Source organism: Mercenaria mercenaria, chromosome 12 (assembly GCF_021730395.1).
Source record: "Mercenaria mercenaria strain notata chromosome 12, MADL_Memer_1, whole genome shotgun sequence".
Lineage (NCBI taxonomy): Eukaryota > Metazoa > Mollusca > Bivalvia > Venerida > Veneridae > Mercenaria > Mercenaria mercenaria.
The window spans coordinates 66,520,828-66,531,881 of NC_069372.1; the positions used below are offsets into that span (position 1 = coordinate 66,520,828).

Below are 11,054 nucleotides of genomic sequence, written 5' to 3' on the forward strand. Positions count from 1 at the left end.
TGTTTGAAATGTTTATTCAAAAAGGTTCAAGATTATATTGTTGCGGTTCAACAGGAGCTGTGTTATTCTGTCTTTGGTTGAACTTGATTATAAATTTCAGTTGCAGTTGTACTGGAATTTCTTATGAACATGATTGGCTTTCATTTAGTAAATTTAGTAAAGAGTCATTCACAGTGTTCAAATTGTACACTTTAAAACATATCTCCGAATTACTTTGCTTCACTCTTTGTTTGCAATCAGTAACTAATGGAACCACTTTCTTCAACTTTACAAATTTGAGTCGGGTGTTCAAGCACAATTTAAAATTTCTGTGTTATAATATAATTCACTCCAAAGACAAAAGGCGTAAAGACAGCGCAAACCTAAGCCTGCTTGACATACGGCATCACATTATTGTACAGTGTAAACCAAAGAAAAATGTGTAAAAACCTGGTAAACGCCTGAACATTGTTGTCCATACCAAGCTGATCTCATGTTCAGGGTCCCACGGGTTTTCCTCTGGAAAGACGAACATAAGCATGGTCAGAGCCATAATGGTAACGTACACCATTGCCATGGAGATATGACGAGATACTTCGTGATTTCCTTGCATTCCGGACAGAATTTTCCCGTGTTTTTGCCGATACTACAAAAATCCGTTTTACACCCCGTATTTAGAAAACACAGCTTAAAGAAATATAAAAATCTATTAAAGCACACTATATATTTCATTAAAGGTTTATTCGTCGCAAATATTTTTTCTTTTATGCGAAAACCAGTGTATGCGACGACATAACTCATATAACTGTTAAAACTCAATTTCACATATTCCTGGATATTTTTCTGTACACCCGTTATCATTCCAGTGGTGGTAGAAGGGTCTCCAAGGTATTATATCAACACAGTCCTCGCTTCCTCCGGTGTTATCAGGCTGAGAACCATACCAATATGTATAACTACTTGACATTAACGTGCCATCGGACCATTTAAATACACCTTCGCTTCCCTTGTCGTTGCCCCCAGTCCAGTGCGATATCGAATCTGGCAATAAAAGTAAATAAACGACTATTAGAATGCATTCTTATTCGTATAAACGCTAGTTTGAAAATACAACGTGTAAGAAAAAGGAACATCCAAAATACACATTCAATCGCTTCCATTCGGTGCGAACCTGAGCTTGGAAATCTAAGTAAGTAAAGAGTTGTTAGAAAACACACTAATCGCAGCTCTCAAGTATAAACACGAGTTTGAAAATAAAGGTATATAAAAAGCTATCCAAAATACCCATTCATTTGCTTAGATCATTATGTAAATAAAAGTAAACTATAACAGACATTCGAATACACCTTCATCCACTACACTACACGAATCTGAAAATATAAGTACATGTAAATAATAAGCTATGAGCCAAACTACATATAAACACGAATCTGAAAATAAACGTAAAAAAGAGTGACCTAAACATCATCAGTTTCTCTATTGCATGAACGTGAACATGAAAATCAAAATAAATAAACAGTAATCCTAGTACACATTCATTCGCTTCGATCCGTCACGAGCAAGACTCAGGAAATAGGAAAACATCTGAAATCACCTCTACCCAATATAAAAATAAAATATCAATAAAATGTAAATAGATCTAGATAATCCATCGGAAAAAAATCGTTACCACTATCAGTTACCAATATACCTCTTTTCCACCTGGCTATCTCATTTTCTACGTATTATAAAATAAATATGAATATGTGATATGTATAGCCAGTATCAAAATACACGTAGATCTTTCATATATCCAACAAAGATGTAAAAATACTAAAATGTCATATTACAAGTAAATCGAGTATGGCGGCACTTGATAAAACAGATATGCCACCATATTGTCCACAACCCACCCGCTTAGCTCAGTAGGTAGAGCGTTGGTCTACGGATCGCGGGGTCGTGAGTTCTGCGTGACTATTTGATAAACGACATTGTGTCAGAAATCATTAGTCCTCCACCTCTGATTTATGTGGGGAAGTTGGCAGTTACTTGCAGAGAACAGGTTTGTACTGGTAATCCAGGAACACTGGTTAGGTTAACTGCCCGACGTTGCATGACTGAAATACTGTTGAAAAACGGCGTTGAACCCAAAACAAAAGAAAATATCGTCCACAGTTACGTGAAAATAGCTCTTGTAACTACTGAGGTTAAGCTTCATGCTTTTAGATACCGGCTTATGTGGATTTCACTGAAGAAGTAAGACACCTATTTCAAAACGGTTTTGTACTAACCAATCTACATACTGTAGAAATGTGTGATAATATTATCCATGAAGTGTTTACAACCAATTCTTCTTCGCGACCTGATTCTTTATGAAGTTTTAACTTAAAACTTACCAGCGTTTGCTTCCATGAGTGTTAAACAAACTGTTGCTCCCCATCCGAGTTCACATCCACCAGATGTCCACCTATAGCTTCACAATCTGTCTACAAAGGAGAAGCCGCTTTGTTATGGTGGCTGATTTCTGCCATTTCGTGTTTTCGTGTTGGCGGGGCGAAAACACGAAAACACGAAAACTCGACAAAAACCTAATTTGTCGTGTTTTCGTGTTGTCGTGTCGGCGGGGCGAAAACACGACAAATGTTACGCGAAAACTCGACGTTTAAAGGGCGCCGACACGACAGATTTATCTGTCGAGTTTTCGTGTTGGCTGGTACAAATATGTCGTGTCGGCGCCCTTATTGTCGAGTTTTTGTGTTTTCATGTTTTCGCCCCGCCGATACGACAACACGAAAACTCGACAAATTAGGTACTTGTCGTGTTTTCGCCCCGCCGACACGAAAACACGACAAATGCATTATTTGTCGAGTTTTCGTGTTTTCGCCCGCCGACACGACAACACGAAAACACGACAAATTCTTTTCAGACATCTCTTATAAAATGTAGAGTTATTTTTGAAGCCAGTGGCAAAGGGTTTTAGAAGCAATTTTCTTTCTATTCGAACAAACTGCCAGTTCAAAATTTATTTATATTTACTAAAGCTGCATTAGGAGATTTGAGATTATAAAACAGTACAATAAAATGTCAGATGTTAGTTATCGTTTCAAGAATACGAAGTGTATGTATTACTGACCCGGTTCCAGAATATTTTATTAGGGTGCGGGGAGAGGCAACAGTAAAAGACTGAAGGCGGCATCGGCAAGCCGAGTGGGGTTAGGTAACCCCTCATGTTAGGTGGGCCAGGACGTGTCTGCCTTTAAATGTTTGAAATATATATATAAAATGGTGGCCTCTGCTGCAAAATTTGAGGTACGGGTTAACCCCCTCCTGACAGTGGAGTCACAGGGTCTTTGCCTTGTCATTTTTGAAATATAGGTATGAAATGGTGGTCCCTGCTGCACTTTTTCCAATTTTTGAGATACGTTAGGGGGTCATGCCCTCCTATTTAGGGGTCAGAGGGTAACATCACGGACATTTTTGAAATATAGGAATGCAATGATGGCCTCTGTTGCATTTTTGGGTCTAAATTGTGAAAAAATATTATTCCTTTGCCAAAATAGTTAGGTTGGGTGCAACTATGAAGAGTACAGGTCACTTTGGGGGTTGGGGGGGGGGCGGGGGCACGGCCATCGGCCCTGGCCCAGGACCCGAGCCTGTACAAATAGAAAAATAATTACGTATATGCGTGGGCCTCACTGAAGATTAACTTATTCACACGAAATACCCAACCCTCATACCTCAAAATTTTGGCTCAAAAATGCAGCAGAGGCCACCATTTTATACATATACTTCAAACATTTAAAGGCAGAAACGTCCTGACCCACCTAACATGAGGGGTTACCCCTTTCCGTACCTAACCCCACTCGGCTCGCCGATGCCGCCTTCATTCTTTAACTGTTGCCGCTCCCTGCACCCCAATGAAATATTTCTGGAACTATGTCAGTTATACATACACTTCGTATTACTCTACATTTTATAAGAGATGTCTGAAAAGAATTTGTCGTGTTTTCGTGTCGGTGGGGCGGAAATACGACAACACGAAAACTCGACAAATACCTTATTTGTCGAGTTTTCGTGTTTTCGTGTCGGTGGGGCGAAAACACGACAACACGAAAACTCGACAAATAATGTAATTTGTTTTTTCGTGTTGTCGTGTCGGCGGGGCGAAAACACGACAAACACATGATTTGTCGAGTTTTTGTGTTGTCGTGTTTTCGCCCCGCCGACACGAAAACAGGACAAATAAAGGGCACCGACACGACATATTTATACCCGCCAACACGAAAACTCGACAGATAAATCTATCGTGTCGGCGCCTTTTGCACGTCGAGTTTTCGCGTAAAATTCGTCGTGTTTTCGTGTTTTCGCCCCGCCGACACGACAACACGAAAACTCGACAAATAATGTAATTTGTTTTTTCGTGTTGTCGTGTCGGCGGGGCGAAAACACGACAAACACATGGTTTGTCGAGTTTTTGTGTTGTCGTGTTTTCGCCCCGCCGACACGAAAACAGGACAAATAAAGGGCACCGACACGACATATTTATACCCGCCAACACGAAAACTCGACAGATAAATCTATCGTGTCGGCGCCTTTTGCACGTCGAGTTTTCGCGTAAAATTCGTCGTGTTTTCGTGTTTTCGCCCCGCCGACACGACAACACGAAAACTCGACAAATTAGGTTTTTGTCGAGTTTTCGTGTTTTCGTCCCACCAATACGCCAACACGAAATGGCAGAAATCAGCCACCATACTTTGTATATATACAATCATGCAAATCATGTCAACTGCTATTAATGCAGATAGCCTCTTTTATTCTACTTTAAAGTAAATGTGCGAGTTTTATAAAGATATCATTAAGCGTTGTGAAATGCGTTATTGTGTTTTGAAAACACTCTAATCAGGAATTGTATTGTGCACCATAGCAACACAGACTCTACTGTCTTAGAGCAGCATGCTGACATTGTGTATCGTTCCGTTAGTATTTTAAAACTTATTTTCAAATCAGCTTAAGCACAAGCATAATATATTTCGTATAGATAATACAGAGACTGACTCAGTCTTTTCTACGAGTTAGAATAGATGTGATTTCTAAGCAAATTTAAGTGTCATGTCTAAGAAAGAAAATATATGATATGAATTTAGAATAAAAGCAAACCGGAGTACAAAATAAATATCCTTCAAGAAGAAAAAAAAACGTATATATTTGATTTTCCTTCCTGAAGATATAAAATGCAAAGCATGTTCCAACCTTTGCCTGATTCCATGCCTGCTTCTGCGTGATGACTTTATAACAGGATGTTTGGTACATCTGTTGGCCGCTAAGACAACCTGTAACGATGTCAAGCTTTTTTAATGGACCGGTCAAAGATGTACATCAACATATTAATATCACAGAATTTCGACATTAATGTTACCTAGTCAAATGGATGTATTTACCAATTAATGTGCAATGGTGTTCAAGCACACACACGCGCGCAAACGCACACGAACGTGCACACACGCGCACGCACGCGTTAACACTTTAAAAATGTTTACCATTTACTATGAGGTCATTTGCTTTAAACTCCATTTATGACTAGCCTTAAAGAAAACCCACTTGCTTGGCGAAAATTTGATAATTTTTCAGCCGCACCACTAGAAAACCAACATAGTGCATTTGCGACCGGCATGAATCCAGACCAGCCTGTGCTTCCGCAATAGGCTTTGAATGCGAACAGTCTGGATCCATGCTGGTCGCAAATGCACTATGTTGGTTTTCTCATGGTGCGGTTCATATAATTATCTGCTTTTACGTAATCTTTTATTATGGACAATCTAGATTAACAACTCGGTTTATTTGTTCATTTCAGATACTTAGTCTTCCTGTTATTCAAATGATGACAGATGTCAGTTAGATTACTTAATTCTACATTCAGTTCTGACCTGAAACTCAGCATGTATTTCATATATTTCCGTAAATTAATTTTCGGTGTCCGAACCTAAATAGCGATATAACTAGTACTTACATAATTCTTAATTGATATGATGTTATACGTACAGATAGCTGTGCGGACAAAGCGTTGGCTGCCAATCTCAGGGTTGTGGGTTCGAGTCATACGTGTTACCATACCTTCTTTTTTCCCAAAGTTTATATACAAACTTACCACTCATCTGATCAAACTTATCGTGATTTTTATGGTTCATTTACCGAAAGTTATAATATCTAAACGTTGTAGAAAAAAATAAAATAAGATTGTTTTAAATGTATCTTAGATAAAAAGACTAATTACTTGTCATCAGCGTTTCCAGAAAATAAATACAAGAGAAAACAATTAAAATTCATGAAATATGATGCATAAAATAGTGTAAGAATAAAAGTCGTATCGATAACATTACATTACATTAAAAAAAATATGTAAGGTGATTTCGAACCCATGGTAACGTGCGTAGAAGTCAAACACCTTACCCCTACGCTATCGTGTCATCGGGTAACTGTACAATAGGTTACTTTAGTAATAAAGATATTTTCAGGATTCAAATATTGTGTAAAGTAACGAAAACGTCCAAACATATTGGCGAAGATTAATGAGTGCCAGTTCAATACTTACGGACGATATAGTCTCATCCGTGTACAAACAATACAGGCACATAAAATAATGAACACATTAAAAAAATCAGTACACATTCATTCAATACATTAGAATTATAAGAGACTTTTGTTGTTGTATACTAACTATGTCTAACACTCGACAAAAGTGTACATATAATTACAGTGTTAAAACCAAGATGTTGTTGCTAATCGTTAATTAAAAAAAACTAATAAAAGTATGACCTAAAATTACATTGTAGCACGATAAAACTGTCCATAAGACAGCACACGCGACCTTTCTCAGTGCTTGGCTCCGAACCAGAGCATTGCCATTAAAAGGAGCTTACCTCACTCAAACATATAATCAGAGCTATAGGGATTGTCTCTCTTTGTGTAGACTTCGACAGTAAATAACTATTTTAAGTCTCAAGTCAAAAGACATTGATAGTAACAGAGGTATTAAACTTTATCAAAAACACTAACCAAAAAGAATCTAAGTTTAAAATAGACATATAACTCTCTCAAAGTTCAAAACAGAGTTATGAGGATTGTCACTCCTGGCGTAGACTTTGATAGTAAACAACCACTTTAAGGTTTAAGTCAACAGCCTCGATAGTAACAGAGACATTTGACTTTACCGAAAACTTTAACCAACGGCGAGGGTGATGCCAGGGCGAGAGCAATAGCTATCCTTTCTCTTCGAAAGGTCGAGCTAAAAAGGAAAATGAGATGATGATACTTAATCTAAAATGCATTAAAGATAAGAAGCTATATATGTGTGGGTTTTAGACAGATTTCATGTTTTCTTAAAAGTGCACATGTTTTTTCAGACGCAAAGCGTTCCAAAAGGGATAGTTGGTTGTGTTAAAAACAATTATATTTTCCATAATCTAAATGCATTTTTCATACTCTCTGGCTCATTGTTTTTGTTATGTTTGTATGTCAAACGCATGTGTGATCGAACAACATCAAGGACAAATAGAAGTTCTATATGATCATCAGCTTTAAAGTTTAGAACTATATAGGTTCAAACCAAATGGAAAGAACTCAACTGATCTCTTAATTCAGAGTATACCCTTCCTGATTGTGTATTCATATATTTTAAAGGTATTTAAGTTTGAAAAGCGTATTGAGAAGTTTTCAAATTGTTCAGCTGTCCAATTGTTCAAATATAGTTTCTTTGTAATTTTACAAAATAGTTTAGGAGTGGAATATTAGTGAGGGATTTGTCAAACATGGTCAAGTTGAAGTTGAGTCTTTGTTTGGGGATTTTTCTCTACAAGAAACTCATAAAGTGTAAATCGAGGGGTGAATGCGAAAAAGGTCTAAGTGCTTCTTTATTTATATGCACTTAGAACTCTTTCGCATTCACCCTTCGAAATGTAAATACACATAACCATATTCTAAAAACTTTGTATCTATAAACACTCGTGTCATAGCATACTCACCACAAGTGGGACTATCACTCCAGGCACCGTCTGCTCTGCAATATATGCTTGAACTTCCGGTTATGAATAAACCAGCGTTACAAGTTATCTTTATAACAGACCCATATGTGTACACCGTGCTATTTGCAGTTGCATATTGTGGTGTTGGATTTCCGCAATCTAAAAAAAGTTGAAAGTAACGAACAATGCATACGAGATAAATGACACTTAAAATAAATAGAAGATATTTGTTTGTTTTGAGTGAATATGAAATACATCTCACTGAGAAGTGAGAAAATTTCAAATATTTTCACGGGCGCATAGCGCGAGTGCAATGTCAACATTTTCTAACTTCGAGGTGTGATATAATCAATATTCACGAAAAACAAACAAATTTTCTTTTTATTTTATGTTCAATTACGTTGAGATGTGCATTTGACAACAGTTTTAATCTCAGCGGAGACGTGCGTAAACTGACATGACTTCAGACATGCTGTGCCGTTAGAAAGACGCACACAACATAAAGTTCCATTTTATTTTATTTTTTGCTGCATAACATTATGAAATTCTCATTTAGTAAAATAATTTGAATCGAGAAATATACTATAAAGAACAAAGTACGACAACAATTTTCATCCTCTTTTAAGCGAAAAGTTTAAAATTCATATACAATGTATGAGGGGGCGGAGCTAAATCTTTCACAGTCTGATAGGATATAGTATTTCATTAGTTAGCATAAAATAAAATGGTATATTACACATAATGCGTTACAAATATGTTGCTGCGTAAATTATATAATATCTGTTGAAACAGTTCTTCTTTGTCCATGGTCTTATCATATTTTAAAAACGTAATTAACACGTATAGCCATTCCTGATAAACATGTCATTCATTTTTACAGCATGGCTTATGCTTTCTATTAGTTTAATGGGACGTTGTTGTATAAATATCACAAACAATTTTTAAAGAATCTTAAATTCAAAGTCAGTATGTATACCAATATATGTGCATGTTGCACGTTAATCCCAACTCCCAGTTTCAGAACAAGTTATTGAAGCATTTAATATCGGAATGCAGAATTTTGTGTTTGAAAAATCGTTTACCAATGAAAGGGAGTAATTGGAATAATCTGAAAGAAATACTACGGTGCCCCTAAAGTGACATGTTACACACTTTTTTTCCAATTAGGTAATGTGAGACTTTTTTTATTTCGTTTAAAACGAAATGATTTCGTTTAAACGAAATAGTTAAAACGAAATAAAAAAAAGTCTCACATTACCTAATTGGAAAAAATGTGTGTAACATGTCACTTTAGGGGCACCGTAAAATACAGTAATTGTTAACGTCTACTTTTCATCTCTTATCTAATATCTTTATTTGTCGAAAAGCCGTCTGCAATTATTTTACGTGTACTGGAGTGTACCTATCGGTGAGCAAGTTACACCTCCATCCCAACCAGATTCTGTACAAGTAATCAGAGAATTTCCCGACAAGAAATATCCAACGTCACAAGAAAGTGTGGCATTCTTTCCATAAGTTGTTCCCGATGTTGCTGTAAAGCTTCCGTCCGCTATCTTCAATGTTCCACAATCTGCAGGAATCAGAAGTAGAAAAAGTGGAATTCGTGTCAAATAATGACATTAGATATTAGCATATCCGTTTACTTTTGTTTAAATACTTTTCTTAACTAAGCGTTTGGAAGCTAACGTACATCAATTTTTTTCTCTACCATGTTATTGACTAATCCCTGGTTTTCCAAGACTTCAAAGTATATTTAGAACGTTCGACCAAAAAACACAATAGCGTCTTGTGCTTTTTCTACTCTGATTTGAAAAATTGGTACTCCTGCATGTGGCATAGTGACAAACAAGTCTGGGGACATTTTCGCGAAAAGTATACCCTACACAATATAGATTTTAAGTAAACGTCTAACAATTGTAAATAAACATATTGTCTATTATAATAATGCAAAGGTCCGTGTTCTTGTTTGTCAAATATGTGTCATTAATGAAAGAGATCCGCACATTTGAAGCTGAGTTTATGATATTATTTAGAACTATTTATCGTGCCATAAGTTGATGAACTTGGCCAGTATAATAAATTCACTCAGGGGTTATCATTAACTCATAAGAGGATTTTAGTTTCCCTTTACTATACGTAATCCGGAAAAATGACATTATGGCATTACTTCCGGTTTATCAACTTTTTAATATTTTAACTGGATAGGAAACCCTGCCCATCATACTTCGTCTTTTTCGTCGCAAAAATGTCGAGCCATGTTAGAATATATGATTGCAATACTGAATGAAACACAATAGTTTCTTTTTGAATTTCATAAGAACATTTCATGAAATGGGATCGACTGAACCCACGGGTAAGATGAAATTCTGTTCCCGTATTCCAAAACTAATACTGACATAAATGTTATAGGTACAAATAAGATAAATCAGAAATCATTACTCTAAAATTCTATATTCAAACAACATGTAACATGTAAAACGGGCATTTACATCTACTCTTTGCAATATTCTTATAAGTATAGACGTATTTCACGTACTCGTAAAATTTTAGGTGAGCCATTTTGAAATGACTAACTGGCTGTTGCTCAAAAACAAATAGGTGAAGCTTTGAACTTCTCAATTAAAAATATTGATGTCATTTATTTCATATACAATGTATCATCATATACAAAAAATATCTTTGATTATTCCAATAGAACGATAAAAAGAAAAAGGGTTTAAATACGCTTCCTATACGAAAAGATGGATATGTTTGGTTTTCACAATAAATAAAGGATAGGTAAAAATGAACGAACATGGTAAATATTACCTTAAATACAGGTAAAACCCGTCGGGCTCCAAGTGCCATTCTGTTGACATTCAGCGGTATTCGTGGTGGTTATATTAATATCATATCCCGTGTTGCATAGATACTTTATCCCATTTCTAGGAATGTATTGTGTACCATAGACAACCGCTTTCTCTTGGGAGGGATCATCGCATCCTAGGGAAATATAAATATGTACTGAAACTGCGACTACCTTAACATGGTTTTAAAATATTATCAAAATCAATTATTTATTTTCGATATTTTTTTCAA

General features: G+C 36.2%; 1 long non-coding RNA gene across 1 annotated transcript; it reads right to left on the reverse strand.

Annotated features, from left to right (window-relative positions):
• Positions 1-2,384: 2,384 nt before the first annotated feature.
• On the reverse strand, positions 2,385-9,621 carry LOC128547431 (uncharacterized). Its single transcript, XR_008366537.1, has 4 exons — positions 9,379-9,621; positions 7,977-8,135; positions 5,209-5,288; positions 2,385-2,444 (listed from the first exon to the last, which is right to left on the reverse strand). It is a non-coding gene; the product is annotated as an uncharacterized LOC128547431 (long non-coding RNA).
• Between the last annotated feature and the right edge of the window lie 1,433 nt (positions 9,622-11,054).